The sequence below is a fragment of the Lonchura striata genome, chromosome 3 (genome assembly GCF_050655825.1).
Source record: "Lonchura striata isolate lonStrDom1 chromosome 3, ASM5065582v1, whole genome shotgun sequence".
Classification (NCBI taxonomy): domain Eukaryota; kingdom Metazoa; phylum Chordata; class Aves; order Passeriformes; family Estrildidae; genus Lonchura; species Lonchura striata.
The window spans coordinates 36385917-36404862 of record NC_140705.1 but is presented as its reverse complement, the minus strand read 5'-3'; the positions used below and the strand labels follow the sequence as shown (position 1 = coordinate 36404862).

General features: G+C 38.7%; 1 protein-coding gene across 9 annotated transcripts in view; it reads right to left on the bottom strand.

Annotated features, from left to right (window-relative positions):
- Positions 1-18946, bottom strand: part of ANKRD6 (ankyrin repeat domain 6) — an 85956-nt gene that overhangs the window by 45166 nt on the left and 21844 nt on the right. The gene's annotated exons all lie outside the window — the stretch shown is intronic.

The following is an 18946-nucleotide window of genomic DNA, read 5'->3' as shown; positions in this document are numbered from 1 at the left end:
ACTTCCCATTATAAACAAATTCCAACCACACCTCTCCAGTTTGGCTCCCACTAACTGACCTCTGAAAATAAAATTGTGCAGCTCTTACTGCTTTGTAAGGATGAAGAAAATGCAACAGAGACCTTAATTTCTTCCCAGAAATCACGTGACAAATCAATAAAATCAGTAAAGGGACAAGTTCACAACAGTGTTCATGAATGATGGAAGTCACTTGGCCTGCATGAACTTTTGAGAGCTGAAAACTGCTAAGGATAAATAATCTCTCTTGATCTCTGAAGCAGAAATCATTGCTGAAATGCCAGTTCAGTGACTTCAATTAGAAAATGCTGTTGGAAGACCTTACCATCCCTCTTTCCTACTAATTAAAATTACCACATAATTTAGCTGCTTTTGCTATCCTTTTTCCTAATACATTCAGATCAGCAGATGTGTTTAAGTACAAAACCATAAAGGCATTGGAAAACTAAACACTAGTTATGTCTGTGACTTGACCTTTTGATACTGTTTTGCTGACTATGTTGTCAATGACAATGTCACTGTCCTGTGAATATACCTCGCTGTTTCATGTTAATTGGAAATACCAATCTAAATATAAAGAACCAAATAAATAAACTCTATTTAATCTACAGGTAGAGTATCAAAAGTAACATTCAAGATGATGTGCAAAAAGATATAGCCTAAAGTGAGAATCAAGAAATGGAACTTGGACAGACATCGCCAGAGTCCATCCCTTCTTACAGCTTGGATGAACTTACATGCTACTTCTGTTTAGGAATAAATGGTGTACTTTGAAATCATGTTCTTAAATGTTTCAGAGGTGGTACAAGTTCCATAGGTTATGTGCTCCTATAATTTCACGTACAAATTGGAAAAATAGAAGGTTCTTTAAAAAAAAGATAAAAACAACGATAAACAAATCACAAACATTCATGCAAAACATAATTAAGTCTAACTGAAGATAATTTGATTAGCTGTGTCATTCCATTCACCTCAGCAGGTTCATCGGGAGCACAGCTAGTGTGATTTCACTTGGGTATCTTATCTCTTATCTGTACTCTTTGAAAACTGCATGCTAACAGAAGTAACTCCACATCAATACGAATAGTCTATCTGGCAAATAGTATCTACAGTATGAAATTAATGCAACATACTCCTAATTTACACATTACTTGTTAAAGACTACTCACAATCTGAAACTCAGTTGAAAGAAAAGGGTCCAAAAGGTGAACTAGATCCCTGTTCTGTATTTGTGAGGAAAATCAAGCAGCAGCAATTGGACAGAGTGGCAGACAGTGTAGGAGGGATCCAGCAGCAATGCCGTGAACAGTTTAAGAGCCCAGGCACGGTACCCAGGGTCTTGTATGAGATCACAGAACAAAAGCACGGGCAGGATTTCAAGAACATCAGGGACTGCACGGAGATGACAGCCGATGTGAGGCTGAGGAGGAAAAGCACATTGTAACCTTTGAGGAGGAAGAGGTGAAAGACACTGCCCAGAATGAAATGTGCAAAGCTGGACTGGAAAAGTCACTGCACCACCACCAACTACTGACAGCACATTGAGCAATAACGGGGAGAAGAGAATTGCAGAAGGCATCTGGAAGAGCAAATGTAACTGGTGATGGTCTGGTCTTTTTTCATGATGGAAGAGGTTCAGATGCTGCTTGCAAAACCAGAGGAATGAGACGTGAGGGTAGATACTAAGAGAAGAGATGAAAAAGCAATTAAATGGTCTGAGATTGTGCATAATCATCAGGGCAAGTTGGAAGGGTTAGCAAAGGAGGGCCTGCAAAGAACTTCTGCCTTTGCTGAAGAATGAAATGCTTCTAAGAAAGAAGAAAAGAGTACAAGCAATGAAAAAGCTTCTTTTGCCAGTATTCTCTTCAAAACAATTGCCGAGTTCCTACGCTGAGAGAGAACTGGAGGGAGAAGAAAGAGAATCTTCCAGGGACAAGCCCGTTCTGTCAAAAACCTCACTGGGGCTGTAAATATTTATTATAAATTACTACTTCTTCATAAACTGTCATATTTGCTTAGTGCACATGATTTAAGAAATACACAGATATTTCCCAAAATGCGCTCCAGTCCATTACGGAGGAGGTATTTCAAATTTTGTTTTGGTGGGAATAGAAAGTTTATATACTCCTGTATTTTTATCAGCCATGCAAGTCTTTGTTAATTAAGATTATTAACACTTTTTTTCCCCCTCCCTGCAATTTTTGATGTATGCACAAATCACTTAAAAAACCAACATTGTAACTGTGATATATAAGGGAGCCAATTTAATTGCTGGGGATCAACAACAAAAATTTAATTATCCACAATAAGGCAAGAATTCTAGTTTAGGAAAGCATGACTCTAAAACACTAATAAAGCTGTCCTCATCTTTGAACTGCTGCTATGAGTTTTACGCATTTCACTTTAGATTAAATATTGCATTCATTCAATGTGCAGTGCTCCTTTGTATGCTGTATGCACACAGAAAAACACACAAAGCTGTACAAACCTGGTTTTAGCCAAACCCATTATTTTTCACGCATATTAAGTATATTTTAGCAGCATAAATAGTAGTTATTATATTCTACAAGAGCAATTGTTCCTCTCTAGAACCATATGAAATACGTTCAAATACATCAGTTAAATGTTCATATAATTGCATTCAATTAATAAAATGCAAAGCACCTATTTCACTATCTTTGAAATATTAATATGTTGAGCTCCACCATTCACCTGGTGTACCTGGCAAAGTATTTTAAGTGATGTTGGAAAATACAATGAGCTATAAAGCAAAGACTGACAAGGCTAGACAATGTTGATACTGATGCCATAATTATTATTACTGTTCTAATCTTCTAAATCCAGAGGAGATGGGTTTGGTTTAACAGTTTGTCAACAGGATAGTATCTTCAAAAATCAGTTGTTCACTGAAAGATGATGTTTTTCCTCAATACTGAGACTGAATAAGCTGGGGTACATACTTTTCAAAATCAGTCCATCATCATTGATCAAACCCTATGTTGGTAAAGCCCACCTAGAGTCCTCCTGAAACACATTTTTTATCTCCTAATGGTGAGAAATCTTTGGTCTGCCATGCTAGGGAGAAACAGAAGATAAAAAATCCTGAAAAAAGGCCAGTCTTACTGAGAAATTAGTTGCAATTAAAGCCATAAAAAAAACAGACACAAAATTATAGCACAAGCAGCAGCAATTTTTTAAACTGATTATTGGATCAATAGCACAAACCTTTCCTAGTGAAGGGAGGCAAAAGAGAGCTGGCACTGTGCTTTATAATATATTTGCGGAACAACATTCATAAAGTGTAGTGTGCAGTCATTCACAGACGGTGCCCATATTTTGTTATTAACCAAGTCAATCCAAGCTCTGGATAAAAACACAAACAGATGTTCTGTTTTCTTTGAGACCTTTCTGCGAGTCCAGTCCAGTGGGGACATGTTTGTTTCTGGCTGCAGAGCTGCACTCCGCTACCTCCCTGAGAGCTTGGGCCAAGAAAAGATGATTTGTCTGTGCAAAACTGAGTAGAAAAAATGGTAGAAATGGCTGGGCTGGGTTTAGCACAGTGCACTGGATGGTGCGCGTCTGAAGAGTGTTCAATAATGTGCATTATCAGGGCATGACTGGACTTCACTATTAGTGCAAAAAAAGCTGGACTGGGTGATGTTGCAGCAGCCCTCAGTAATGGCAGTGAACTGAGAACACAGCAAAAACCCCTCTCACACCAGGGCATGGCAGAGAGACCGAGTCTGTGCAAAGAGCCACTGCCATGGCTCATACCTGTTTTCATGTGGCAGCATCCAGAGGGGGAGATAGTAATTGGGTCTCTTTGTTCATTCAGTGCTTAATCTCTCTGTTGAGACTGACAACGGGGGAGACCATTAGTGTCAGCTCTGCTGGGACTTTCTGTTATTAAGGCTACTTAAGCTTTTCCAAGTAAATTGCATGTGTCAAACTAACAGCACACAGTGATGGGCAAAAAAGCCATTACACAAATGCTCTCCCTTTCTATTGATCCACCCAGGTGCAAGGGGGAAGGGAAAGACAAAACCCTGGAGACTTCAATTCTCTGCAATTCCCTGCTCCTCCCACTCATTATTGTACACTATTTACAGGCAATACATTAGTAATTCCCTCCATTTCTTTCTCTTGACAGGAGGTTAACACAGAACCCACAAGTTCCTCACAAAGCTTTGCAATAATCACTATGCTGGGTACACCTTGCTGGATAACTTAAATATTAAAAAGTTTTGATTTAGTTGAATTTCCTTCTACCATGGATGGAGAAAGGCAAACAACTGTAAAGCAACCACAGGAGCGTTCCAGCTGCTTTCTTGCCCCTTCCTCTGACCACAAAGGGACATCACCTCTAATTTTCACACACCTCTACTTAAATGGTGCAAACCTCGTATGTAACAACAATCTGGCCATCCTTTAGAAAAAATATTTTGCTATGTCAAGGCTTCCGTCTTCTTAAAGAGCCAAAAATTGTTTCTGAACTGTTATTATAGCCTTTAGCTCCCATCTGAGAGTACAGGATTCCCAGCACCTTTTAACCACCATTCATTTTGGTGTCATTAAATCAGAAAAGCCATTCCTGGTGCCACCTTCACCATATCTAACCTTACATATGCAAAACCTTAAGTAGAAAATAAGTATGATCCTTGACCTTATTATATCACAGGGAATTTGCTGTTAACTTTGATTATTTCACTCAAACTCCTGATACCCAGAGAGCTGTAAGACTTGTTATTGTTCATATTTACAAACAGCTTTAAATCTCTAGGCTAATTTTTTGGATCTTGGAATATTTAATCTGTGGATCTTGATCTATAACAGTATGTTGAAGAATTCTTTCTTCTAGGTGTAATGTTTGTTATTAAAATCTTTGAGGCAAACAGGGACTTCCACCCTGCAATACAACTACAAAATATGAATTGTAAAATGAACAGTTTTTCATTTGTATATGGGTTCAACTGAACTATGGCATTTCTCCATTATATCTTACTTTCCTCTCTTTTGCTAGTTTCTTTACTGCTTTTCAGAAGAAAATCAAATGAAAAAGGGAAGAAAGTATAGGGGAAGTTTAAGCAGATAGAACTTACTCCATTTAAAGTTAGGGATGCCAAAGGAAAGACAATTCAGCTACCTGCAAAGCCACTGTAGGGCACACACATTAAAACCAGATAATGTGATAGGCTGCAAGGCACAGGCACCAGAGAATCACTATGATTCTTGCAGGAAAACAAATCTATATTTATGAACTCACTGTCTGTTTATTTGTTCTCTGTTTAGAAGTTTCATGATGAGCACATGTGCATCACTGTTTCGTTAAGTACCCTGACATTTTAGCTGGATGTTTCAAACAGATTTATGTCCCTCCATCCAAAGGGGGTGAAAAGAGAGGCAAAGATGAACAAAAGGCTCTGGAGCACTGTGACCGTGGGAATGAGGTGCCCTCCACATGAAAACAGAAGAGCTCTTTAGATAACAGAATGGACAGCCTATGAAATGTCACTTACTCAGCTTTCTCTAAAGATGGGGAGTTTTAGGACCACCATGTGTAGGAATTAATTCAAACTAATGAACAGGCTGTTAGATTTTTCCTCTAGAAGAATCTGCCGGCCACAGAAGGAACTGGGGATGCATATCCACAGGTAGCCCAGACCCATTCTCTTCAATGACTGCAGAGCATGCTTATGGAGAAAGAAACAGAAGGCAGTCCACACTAACCACTTAATTTGGTGATTCTAAACATCCATTTGGAGGAAAAATGTCTCTTTCCATTCCCTAAAAGAGGGCCCCAGGCAGACAGGTTGGCTTAAGAGTCAAATGTCCAAATTTGAATAGTCTGATGTTTCAACTAACACCTGAAAGACTTGACAAAATGACCTGTTCACTTTCTCACATTAATTCCAAATCATCATGTTTAAAATATATTAGTAAATACAGGAACTACTTTTCCTCACCTAATTGAAACTAAAAAGCATACTCTTTGTGTATGTTTGCGAGGGCACTAGATTAGTCCCATTTCAGTTTTGGATATTGAAATCCCAAATATGGGATTCAGCCTTGGTGGTGGTTCCCACTGTACTGCCACTACTGACCATTTCCAGACTTTGCATAAGAACCCAGCTCAGAGCAGATGCACAGGTACATGTGGGCAGGCAAGGCAGGTCTGTGCTGCCGACTGCATGCCTGCTCAGCACACTGCCTGCTTCCCATCTGTAGCACAAATAAAAAGGACAAAAAGCTCAAAATCAGCTAACACAACTGGATAGCTACAACCTGGATATCTGAAAAAAAAAACCCAAAAACAAACAAAAAAAAAAAACCCACCAACCTAAAAATATCCCAAATACCTTGCGCTTTATTTGTGCTCTTAAGAGTAAGCTCCAATAGAAACAGCAGAAGGAAAGAAAAAAAAGTCAGGAGCTGAAAGGAAAATGTTCAAAAGAAAATAATACATGTAATTTAAGTCTTTTTTGTGGGGTTTTGTGAGTTTTTATATGTACTAATTATTTTCAAGGTCTTATTAATTATGTACACTCTGAATATATGTTTCTATAATACAGTCAACAGCCATTAATTTTGTTAAGTCATTCATGCACATGAAAGAAAACCAGGAAACCCATACCATCATTTAATGTGAAGGTCTTCAACCACAACATTTGTCAAAGGTTTTACTCTAAAACTCTTACTAAATGTTCAAGGAAGCTTAACAGAGATACTGTCTGATTCCTGTTTCCTGCTCATCTGCACAGGAGGGCAATTTCCCTTTCATACACAGACAAGGATGAAGCCTCTGTTGACTTAGGTGGTGTAATAGAAAAAAACAGATAAATGTTTTTGGAGAATGAAAGAGAAAGAAAAAAAAAAAACAAGTATCTCTGCGGTTTTGTCAGACTTTTTGACTTCTGATAACAATCAAAACCAGTGTGATTATTTTAGGTGCCTACCAAAGCAGCACAAACTACATGGAATAAAGAAGCCAGGTACTGAGATAGACTCTAGCTCTCTCTCATCTATTCAGCTGTAACATAAAACAATGCATAAGATAAAAAACAAGAAATAAAATTTCCTTGACAAAAAAGAACCCATATGGAATTTCTAAAAGTGACTCCATAAACAAAAACCAGTGATTTAATAGCAAAGCAATTTACTTATCCACATATTTTTCACAAATCAAGGTACAAACCATTTGATTAGTCATCTTGTTTGAAATCAAAATCAAGAAAGAAAATACTGCCTGAAAGTATTACATACATATCTGGGCTCTCATCTCATTAAGAGGGAGAAGTGCAGCAGCCAACAGCTACCCAGGCTGTCACCAGCTGCAGTCCATGGCAGAGGAACTGGATGTGACCAAAGCAAAGCAGCTCACTTGTAAACCCACCCCAGCCATAGAGCAAATAATTTTGAACAACTAATCCCTACCAGCAGCTAAATGGACACATGGCTGGGCTTGATGTTTTGCCATTTCAACCCAGGAATAATACCTCCCATAACTGCAACAGAAAAAGAAAAAAAAAAAAAAAAGAAAAAAAAAAAAAAAAACAAAAAAACAACACACCACTTGCAACAAAATATAAATTTTACAATAAAAATTGACAGTTCTACTTTGTAACCAAAAAGTACCATATTTTCACAAATGTCTATTCAGGACAAAGAAAAATATTAGAAAGCAGTGAATTGTTTGGTGTATTTTTTATACAATACGACTGCTACCCCTCAATATTGTGCAGAGGTGTTTACAGAGGGAATGATACTTCAATTTAAATGATGAAAAATAGTGGATTTTATTAATTATTCTGAACCACTCTAAAGACTGTTATAAGAAAAAAATCCACATGTAACATTTTTCTTTCTGATAGTTCACTAATTGTTTTGGGGTTTGGTGCATTTAGAAGTGTTTTTTTAAATTTTATTTTTAATTCCAAGTACCCACTATATGTCAAAATATACTTTGAAGAAATCCAGTACCAGCTCCACTTTGCTACACAATCTTAAAAACAACATGATTAGCTAACAAGGTTTTGAAATGTTTCATATAGGACATATCAAGAAACTATTGACACAGTCAACAAATAAAATTCATATTAATGGAGGACACATATACTTGAAACATCTGATATGAAAGAGTTAAAAGAAAAGCATTCATTAAAGGGTATTTCCAAATCAATTCAAGGACCTTCAAAAGGATAAAGATCAAAAGAGGACTAGAAAGCATTTCTCAAATGAAGCTGCACATTGCACAGCAAACACCTGCACCATCGTCACAGACACCTCCAAGCTCCAAAGCCAAAGTCCAATCAAGAGAGAAGAAAGCAAAGATCACAGTACTGGTGTCATGCCTGCTACTAATCACCTACTATCAAGCAGAATAGTTGTGCAAAACCACCTTCTCAGGAGGAAAAAAAAAAAAAAAAAACCAGGAGGAAAAAAAAATAAACATGTACATATATATGGCTCTGTATCTATCTGCATGATAGATCTCTCATTAGACACTTTCATCCAGGTACACAAGATATTCTAATTGCTACCTGCCAAGGTTTACGAGTGAATTAGAGACTTCACTTCCTTGCCTTCCCTCAGAGCTGACAGTGCATCAGGGACACCTCAGCAGAGAATGGGCTCCCCTGATGCTGTGGGGTCCTGAGAGCAGCGGCTCCAGTTCCTGAAAGGTCTCTTCTGAGCACCTTAGTCTTCCTAGCTTCCACTTCTTTTCCAAAGAGGCCCACAATGCATTATTCCCCACCCTGCAACCCAGCAGAGAAGGAGAAGGACCCCTCTGTGCAGGATCATTCCAGATTATATTTAGCCTGGTCTGATTTTATGCTCTGTAATTTGGGCAACAAATGACTGGCTCCACTGAGGGTGGGGAAGAAGAGCACATGCCCCAGTGTGTCTGATCCTGCTCTAAGTAAACCAACTAATCCCCTTCTGGACTACTTGAGTCCTCCAAAGCAATTATTTTAGAAAATAGACAAGACATCAGTCAGTCTGCCTTATCAATATTCAGACATTTCCATACGACTCTTGGATAAACTCTCAGCTATTTCTTTTGTGCCCTCACTAATAACCACCTAGCGCACAGAGTTGCCTCTCAGGGCATGCAGGGCTGTGCACAGCTTTGGACATCTCCAGCAGAAAGAGCCAGCAGTCCCTGGCTGCATCAGGTGGTCAGCACACAGCAACAGGACTCAGTGCAAACAAAGACAGAGAAAAGGAGAGTTACAGGGAAACAAAAAAATGAGCAAGAGGTTCCTGATAAATCTACAGCATCATAAAAGCTGCAGAGACAAGAGACATAAGCTGTCAAAGCCTCCCGTAGGGCTACGCTAAGTAGGCAGACAAGAGACGTGGTTATAGCTGCCATTCATCAAGCCTCAGCATCACCAACGCAGAGAACAGGAGAGTAAAGACAAAGTTCAAACGTCAACTTAAATTCTGTTTTCAAACTTCAGTCCTTCCGTGTAACATAATATCATAAGAAAAGGGAGCAAACAGTTCATCTGCCAAAAGCTTGTCTAATTACCGCGAATTTGTTTGCTTCACATTTCTTGAATTCCTTTCTCTTTGCCAGACAATTGACTAAGAAATACTCCTTTCCTCAAAAAAGCACTGAAGCAGAATAAATAGAACAACTAATATAAACTGGCAGCTGTAAATTAATCTACGTAGTAGGCAGCCTGGAAGGCTTTGTTCATCCCTACAGCTTTGTCGACTATAAACCAGAGGAAACAAAAACAACCCCAAATACTCATGCACATCCGCACACTGTTCATTAAACAGCAGCACTAATACTTAATCTCACCAGATGCTGGGATGAAACAAGCAGCCCAGTCTCAGTGCACACAAGTGGTGTTGTGCCAAACAAGAGCTCTTACAGCGCTGGCACAATTGTCTGAAAAATAAGCAGCCATACACGCCTGTGTGCACAAGCCAGCAAGCGAGGGCTTCCATTGCTGCCTCAGTTCCTTCAAAGGCTCTCCCACTTTTTAAACTGGTATCATTTGAGCCGATTACAGAGTAAATTTATGTTCTGTTTTTCCAAACTGACTCCTGTGCCCCCAGCTTATACTCATGCGTCCCCAATTTATATTAATGCTCTCTGAATGAAGAATTTTGAGTGATTATACTTATTTTTGTCATATTTATTTTCCCATTCTTGTCAATTTAAAAGAAGCTGAACCTAAGAAAAAGGATGGAGTCTGCACAGTGAAACCCTAATTTATCACCTCTTTGGTAAGGAGAAGAAACCCACAGTTGTTCTGTAACAGCTAGTATAGCACTAGGTTATTCCTCAAACATATCTCAAACATGTTATTACATCTTAATCACTGCAACTATACAAAAATGCTTATCAAAACCACTGATGAGCAGTTTTATAACCCTTCCTTTAGTACTGATCTGGGAACGAAAACATAAACAAAGAGGGCTGACTCTAAATGTTTAGTACATTCAGGTGATGATATTTGCCTCACAGATACATTATCCAACATAAAAATCTATAGCTTTATTCAGCATAAATAGAAAAACATGTTCATTTGAACCATTCAGATCTAAGCTCCTGTGCTCTTCATGGGGAAAGGCAAAGTCAGTAAAATTTGGGTTTTTTAAAACTCTCTTTTGATTTATGGTATCGTATAGAGAAAAAAAAATCTTTGTATATAACTGTTCATATTATATACTGCAGTATTCGAATATCATGGGGAAAAGCAATCAAAATAAACCAGAGTCTTTTCCTTCCCTGCCATTTAAGTGTATTTCATTCAGGAAAGTAACCTCTAGCTCATTACTTGCAGCAGCAGCATCACTAAGAGTGTGTCACAGCTCATTTGCCAGAGCTGCAAGAATGAAGCTCATTCTGTGCTGGAGACATTCTTCCATAAACAAAATGTACAGGTGCTTGTGGAAACACCCTCTCTATGAGGTCTTAGTTTTGGGTTCTTGATCTGTAGCACCACTACCAAAGAAAGTTGACAGTTTCAGTTTACCCATGTAACAATGCATTAAAAAAATTAATACTGAAACTGAGTTATTAACCAGGTCAATTTATTTAGCAGTAGAATAAGCTTCTCAGGGAGGTGCTGGGCTAATAAAAACTTTACTATGCTGAAACATTAAAAACAGAAGTAAAACCAACTGAAAGATAAAGGAAGGCACATTCTGGCCACTGCCACCTTATGGTTTGGAGCGGATCCAGTAAATTTTGAAGGCAGAACCTCCACAGCAGTGGACAGACAAGTATCTTCCACTGAGAAAGCACTCACAAAGCACCTGTCCAAGTACATTTGCCTCATTCATGTTCATTTCACCTGAACTCGTCTTGAACTACAGTTGCTGGGGGCTTTTTTTTTTTTTTTAATCCTTACTTCTGTCAGAAACTTGAATGACAAAACTACAAGACCACCAGAGTTGAGCGCGGAGACCAAGAAGGTGAGCAAAGCAAAACTATCTTTACCAACTTTATATATACATTTGACACATTTATCTATAGACCAAATATATTTATATATGTATGGTTTTATTCACATTACTTTGTACACTTTGCATTATGGTTTATAGATACCTATGGTGATTTTTCCCTCCTCCTCCTGTTCTGTAACACCACGTATCACACTGAACCTGGTAACCCTGCTCAGGGTACCTTTGGCATGTATTCCTATAGCTAGGCTCTAGCCAGCTCCAAACCCTGCATCCCCAAGCTCCAGGGGTAAGGCAAGCCCTGGCCACACTGGTCTCAGCACCAGTGAGACTGCACATAACCATCCTGCCATTTCAGAAGAAAGCTTCTGCTCCACACCAAATCCCCTCCAGTAACAGCTGGACCTGAAATGTCTCCTCCAGGCAACTCCCACCTCTCTTTGCATCAGCAGTCTCTCCACACCCCCTGGCACAGGAAAAGCATGGGTCCAAGAGAGCTTGGTTTTGGTTTGGCTTTGCACCATAGATCTTGTGCTGGTGCTCCCAAGCAGGCTGAAGGGAACTGCAGCAAGCCACAGATACCAGCCGTGGCATGACCTGCAGCTGCTCAGCTGGGAGGCAGCAGGGAGAGGACAGCAGAAAAGTACTTGTAGAACTCTAATCCCAGGTGAACTGATGCACATATTCACCCTGTCTGTGCCCGGAAGGACTGCATCACTAAAAAGTGGAGAAAACCTTGGAGATAAGGGCTAAAAGGGTTACAGCGAACGATCAACATACCCATTTCTATCTCTGTAAATTGTGCAATTCCTTATGGGAAGGATTACGTCCCCAGAGCACCATGCTGTGGCCAAAAGACACCCCCCACACCCTTCCCTGGAGTGCCTCCCTGGATAATCCCCAGCAAATAAATGCTCCCCCATCCAACGGTGCTGTCAAGTGCTGATGGAAACAGTAGCTTGCAGAAGCTAAACTATTTCCAACCTTAAAAGGCAAAATCCCCCACAACTCCAGGCCACCACATCCCTTCACTGAAACATAAACACCAAACAAAATTTACCTATGAACAGCAACTGTATTTCTTTCTCCTACTTGTGTGTGCACATACATGCATGTGCATATATATATATATATATAATATATATATATTGCACTGCCATCTGTCAGAGGCATCTACCAGCAGCTGCAGAAGACAAATGATCCCCCCATCTAATCCCCTCCCCATGTGGGAAAATAGCTCGTTTTACTAGCTGAATGCATGCTATATATTTTCAGTATTTATATGTATCATTAGACATTCTTTTCTCTGTGTCATGAATGACTTGGGGTAGAGTCACTGATTTCTAATGAGGAAGAGCAGAAAGGCAGGGTGACAATAAAAGGACCCTGTATTAATCAAATGTCCACCCCAGACAGGAATTCCAAGGCCTTAATCTCTGTCTGGGAGAAGTGTTGCTTAAAGCTTTCACTCAAAGAGAAAAGGAGAGATTTCACATGGCAGGTGCTACACTTGCTGCAGCAGTGTAAAACTCTATTATTCCACATTTATGGTGAACATTAAAAGAGAAAGAAGGAAAAGAAGAAAGGAAACAATACAAGCAGCAGCCTCAATGCAGAGGGAAATGGGAAGGAATGGGATTCCTTGCTAAATTCTCACATCAGTATGCATTAACAAATTTAAACAGACTAAACAACATGATGAGCCAGCACAGTTATTCAGCTCAGATGAGGCCACATTTTGTTCTGGCATTGGTCCCCACATGACTGGTGGTGCTCATGCAGGACAGAGACAGAGCACCAGAAAAGAGGTGTCTGCACAGCTCCATGGCACAGCCTTGCCTTCACATCCCTTGAGCTGGGAGCCCGTTTTTGTCTCTTCCCTAGAGGATGTTCCTGCCTCTTGGCTGAAGCAGCACAGGCCTCTTCTGTACCCATTCAAATGCACTGCTAGTGCAAAACATTTCCCTGCTCGTGGAATCTGGAAGAGCCTCTGTAAACCTCCCTCCCTCATCTACTTTCTAACTTGTTTCAAACCCAAGGAGAAAATGTCTTGCCTTTCTTGCCTGAGCAAGAATGTCCCCCTGTAACAGAATTACTTAAGTGTTTTAGCATAAAAATTGTGTGGAAGATTCTTAAAAATTACCTGCCAAAGAAAACATATCCTCTGTCCCTGCAATATTAAATTACATATTTAGTTGAGGAGAATGAAAGCTCCTGTTTATTACTTGTTTTAGAAATTCATATCTTGCCTCTCCTGGGATGCCACATGAATAACTGGAAAGGTGATGTCAGAGTAAGCATCACGGCAAAAGTGCCAAAGGAAAGGAAAAACCCTTTCTGTTACTTTGTTTTGTTTTGGATTATGTTCAGGAAGGTGCATCACTTCAGTACAATTGCCAAAGTGCTTCCTGCATCATACCAGCCTGAAGCCTAGAGCTGGATATTGCCCATCCTGACCATGCTGGCTCTCCATGGAGACCTCCAACACATTCAGAGAAGACAGTGGTGTTTGAAACATTGCTAAAATGAAAAGTAAAGCAACCAAGGGAAACAGCAGACCCTTTCAGACTTGCTGCAACCAACACTGAAATAAAATTATATAGTTTTCTTCTTTTATTCACAGATGAAAGTAAAATACAAGCAAATAAAGCATAGGGTTGGATTCCTAGACCTGGTGAGGTGTTTGCAGAGCCTAATCTGCCCAATCATCAGCCTCATAAAACACACAAGTAACACACATCTCATGGACTAATCTCTAAAATTTACACAAATTTACAGCTCTTCAGCTCAAATTCTTCACCATGATTTCAGTATGTTAACCCAGTTCAGTATGTTAACCCAAATGTATCCTGCACCTTATATTTCTCTCCTATTGTTTCATCAAAGTCTGTCTCCTTCTTTCATTGCTCTTCCCTAAAAGCAGCTTACTGTTTTCATTTAAAATATAAACAGTGCTGCTTAACCAGCAATCATGTTCATATCCCCAAAATAATACTACAGTCATTCAACTCTCACACAATATATAAGTAGGTGCCTTAACTCCCTAGGCCAGGTACCCTTTCCAAAATCATGTCACAGTTTACAATAAAAGAACACTGCAGCAACAACAGTCATAGTGTAACATCAGGGAAAATTACCAGAAAGTTCTGACGAAGATACATACATTTATTATTTAAATATCCAGCAACAATTATGTTGCAGCAAAAGAACTGTTTTACCTTCAGAAACTAGCACAAACATTCATTTATGGAATTTAGGAAATCAAGCTTAGGTCATTGTTATCCAACCCCATCTTATCCGGAAAAGGAATTATGTAGATTTTGAAGGATCATGTGGAGTCAAGGGAGAGACAGTTTTCCTTCCTTCTCTTCCCTAGCCATACACATCTAGCCACTGTGTGAGGCCAGGAGGAGGAGCTTTTTGGTCCAGCTAAGCCAATATACCTGCTCATTTTCCTGCCTTGTCTTGTTATACCAAAGAAAGCCCATGAGAGAAAATAAGGAGGAGGTCAGGACATTCTGGAAAATATTATCAATTAAAATGCCCAACCAATGTCCCTACACCTGTTTAGGTTTGTATTTATAAACTTGCTGAGAAGAGAGAAAATTGACAAATTCCACAAAGGAAGGTCAAGATTGTCATGAAAAAGGTAAAAAGAAGAAAACATTAAAAAAATTACAGCCACCCTGCCCTTACCACCCAGAAATAAATGGTTAAGCAGCCACAAGTAGAATACAAGAATGAAAGTAAGATAAAAAAACCTCTAACAGCACAAAAAATAATCAAAAATTATGTCTGATCCAATATTTCTCTTTGACAGGGTAACTTCTCAGTAGGCAAAAAGAAGAGCAGTGTATGCATCTTGAATTCAATAAGGCTTTTGACAATGACACATGAACTAAGAAAATACAACCTGTGGATGCAAGCTAGGTGCCCAAGTGGTTTAGAAAATCAATAGCTCAGCAGTTTTCTCTGAAAGTTTCTTTATCAAACTGTCCTGAAATTTCTGATAGGCTCCTATATATGCATATGCTGGGTCCAGTTTTGTTCAACAGTCCCATTTGGGATAAAGGAAACATACATTACACTTGTGAAATCTGTCTCTAAGATTAGAATGGGTGAAATTTCAAGTTCTTTAGAGAGAGGTCACTTTTCAAAGTCATTTCACATTGCAGAAATGGTCTGGAATAAAGAGGAGGCAATCAATAAAGTGCAAAGTTCCACATACAGAAATCATCAACTGTAAAAATGCAAAAATAGGAATGAACTGACTAAGCAGGAATACTGGAGGAAACCACTTGTTAGACACAGTGAACCAAAACCTAAATGGAAATAAATAATACAGTGCTGAAGGACAAAAGATACCTCTCAGGCTGGACATGTTAGTAGTGTCCAGAGAACTGTTGGTTCTAGTAAGCAAAGGAAGAAAAATGCACAGGCTCTTTTGTGTGAATAAGATATGCCAGTGTGACTTAGATTGTGATTTAAAACCAATTTTATGAAACTGACATAAAAAATAAAGTGATGTTGTTGTAAAGTAGCCTATGTTTAATTAATTTAGTATAGCTTGATAAAGAAATTTTAGACTATTTATCAGTTACTCATGTTCACCCAGTACTTTTGAGTACTTTGCCTCAAAAATGGGACTAAGTCAAGTATGAAAACTGATAATGTATATTTCTCACTTTATTCACTTTGAAAGTGTCCACTAGACCACATCAATACAGTAAAACTCACCAGTGAGTTTTCTGAGAAGCAACTTCTACTTCATCCCATTTTTGATAACCAAATTACTTTTAAAATGTACATGAAAAGCTGAGCACTTGCAGTTGTTAATGGGAAACTGAGTGAGATGAAACAGTCCCAGTGCTGAACCTCTCCAGTGTTAACTCCAAACCAGCACAGATTTCACCACTTTCTACAGAGCTAAATAGCTTTTCCATTTCAGAAATAAATTTTAATCACCTTTATGTGGGAAAACACATTTTATTATGCCTCTTATTTTATGACTAGAAGCATGCAGCATACAGGACCATTGTATTTATCACTATTAAAATCTCAAAAATATGAAAACCTCCTTTAGCAAGCTGACAATTGCCATTCTTCTTACAGTGGAATAAGGTGCTCTTGCACTTTGACTATTAAAGCGAAATGTGCATTTCCCATTTAGCATAATCTCCTGCTGACAACACCACATCACTTGTCCAGTACAGTCAGAGACACCATGGGATTTCCTTTTTTCTCTGCTCCGGGAAACATTCAATCTCAAATATAATAGTGTCCACAATTACATAAATAAGAAATAATCCTGAAGACCCTATTCTCCATAGACAACAGCAGTTACACATTCTGAAGTCTTTCTTAATAAGCAGCATATCCATATCCCACAATATTATTACTGAGCACATTTATGATACCAGAACAAGCAGTGTCCTGCCTATGTTATAACCATGATGGACAGCATTATGAAGCCAGATGAACACGTACACCAAAGCAGTTCCACAGTGGCCAGGCCTGAAGCAACCTGTTTGAGAAGACTCAAATTAGGAGAGTAATGAGATGAGAAAGATTAAAAGGTCAGACAGACAAAACAGCAAGTAGACATAGAAGAAGCACGGTCCAGTGATGTGACCAGAATATGTATCTATATTCCAGTCTCAGGTCTGACAGAGGCTTTCTCTGTGCTGTTCAGAGAATCATTTAATTTTCCTACACTTGTGGTTTACAAGCTTTAGAGACACTGATTCCAGATTTACTGAGACATACAGTGGTACTACAAGAATGCAGAACCATCTACACCCAGCTAAATTTCTTAGAAGGAACATAAAGAATGACAGTAGAGAGTAGAGGAAAATTATGTAAGGAAGGGGAAGGAAAAAACAAAGGAATTAAAAAATAAACAAACAAACCCCCAGATAAACAAACAAAAAACCCCTGAAAGAAGGAGCTTACAATAAAAGTTTGAAACTGACTCTTTAACTCAAGATTAAAAGTTTGAAAAATCCTTAATGTTTCTGAAATACATGTTTCCGTTAAGTCATGTTATGGCAAAAGCTCCACAGCCCAACATAAAGCAAGCCAGCCTCTTCATACAGTCTATACAGATAAATATGTACAAACAAGGTGTGGGTATTCTCAGTTCAGTCAGAGAGAAAATGAAGGTTTCTAACCAGGCAGAAGCCTGGGAAACAGTTGAGAAAGAATGTAAATAATTCTTTATCTCTCTTGTTGTTCACATTTTTTATAGATAAGTTCGGCCACTGTGTGTCATTCACTGCACACCAGTGGTGTGGCATGTTTTTACTTCAGGACCAATAGAATTGGTCTGGACAATACTCTCTATAAAAAGAGCAATGTATTTGAAATAAATCAGAGTTCCACTCTCAAGCCTTCTAAAGTGGAGTCACTTCATACTGTCCTGCCTCAACAGCGTCAACAAGGGGTGTGTTTAAGCAATATTCTCCAGGATCCTTTTACACAATGAATCAGGGCACATGTTTTAGGAAAACAGTATATTAAAAAAAAAAAAAAAATCTGATTTGTTTTCTGAAGACTTTTTAAGGGTACATTGCAAAACCATCCATGTGGCAAAAATTTCTGCTTGCCTAAAGGTACCTCTGATTTTCCCCAGCTTCAGCCACTTACTTTCAGGAAGAAAGGAACACTGTGTGAGTGTCCTGAAAATTTGCTTTGTTAGCTCAGTCTTCTAATTTGAATGGAGCAGAGGTTCATAGGCAATGTAATTTCAGAAATTACTAATGCTAGTCAAACAACCATATGCCTCTATTTTTACATTGCCCTCCATTCTTCTGCCAGATGCTTCTCTTCTTTCATTTCATCTGCTTAATGAAGCTCAGCTATTTAGGCCCCAGTGCTTTGATTTTAGAAAATTATGTAAGATACTTTATAAAAATGCATTATCATTATTATTAAGAAGATGACTGACTGCCTAATTTTTTTGTTTTTCAAAAATGGTAACATTTAGTTTAGCTGTTCAAAAAGGTACTTGGTGGTGCCAATATCCCACCTTGCAGAGGGTGAAGCCAGAGACAAATCTCCAGCCAGAATTAAAATAAGCACAGGATACTTAAGCAGATATGGTCATACTCATGAAAGTGTACATGACATTTTGTGCCCTTTGGGTAGCTGGGTATTTTTTGCACTGACAAAGAAATGACAATGTAATATGGAAGATCTAATAGTCTACATGTCTGGATGTTTATCTAGGATCTCACTGTACAGGATACCACACCTGTGGATGGTTTGATTATCCCAGGATCCCTCTGAATCTAGCAAATCGCAGTCTGCTATTTTGCTCATCCCTAAAGAATTAGTATTGTAAGACCTCCTGAAACCTCTCATTTTATCTTTATGCCCCATCATTCTCAATGAATTTAAATTCTTAACTTGCATGACCTTAGAATACAGGCTGTTATGTGATTAATTTTTAATTTGCCTTAATTGAGAAAGGAAGATAAAAAGCAATATTCAAACTCACATTTAT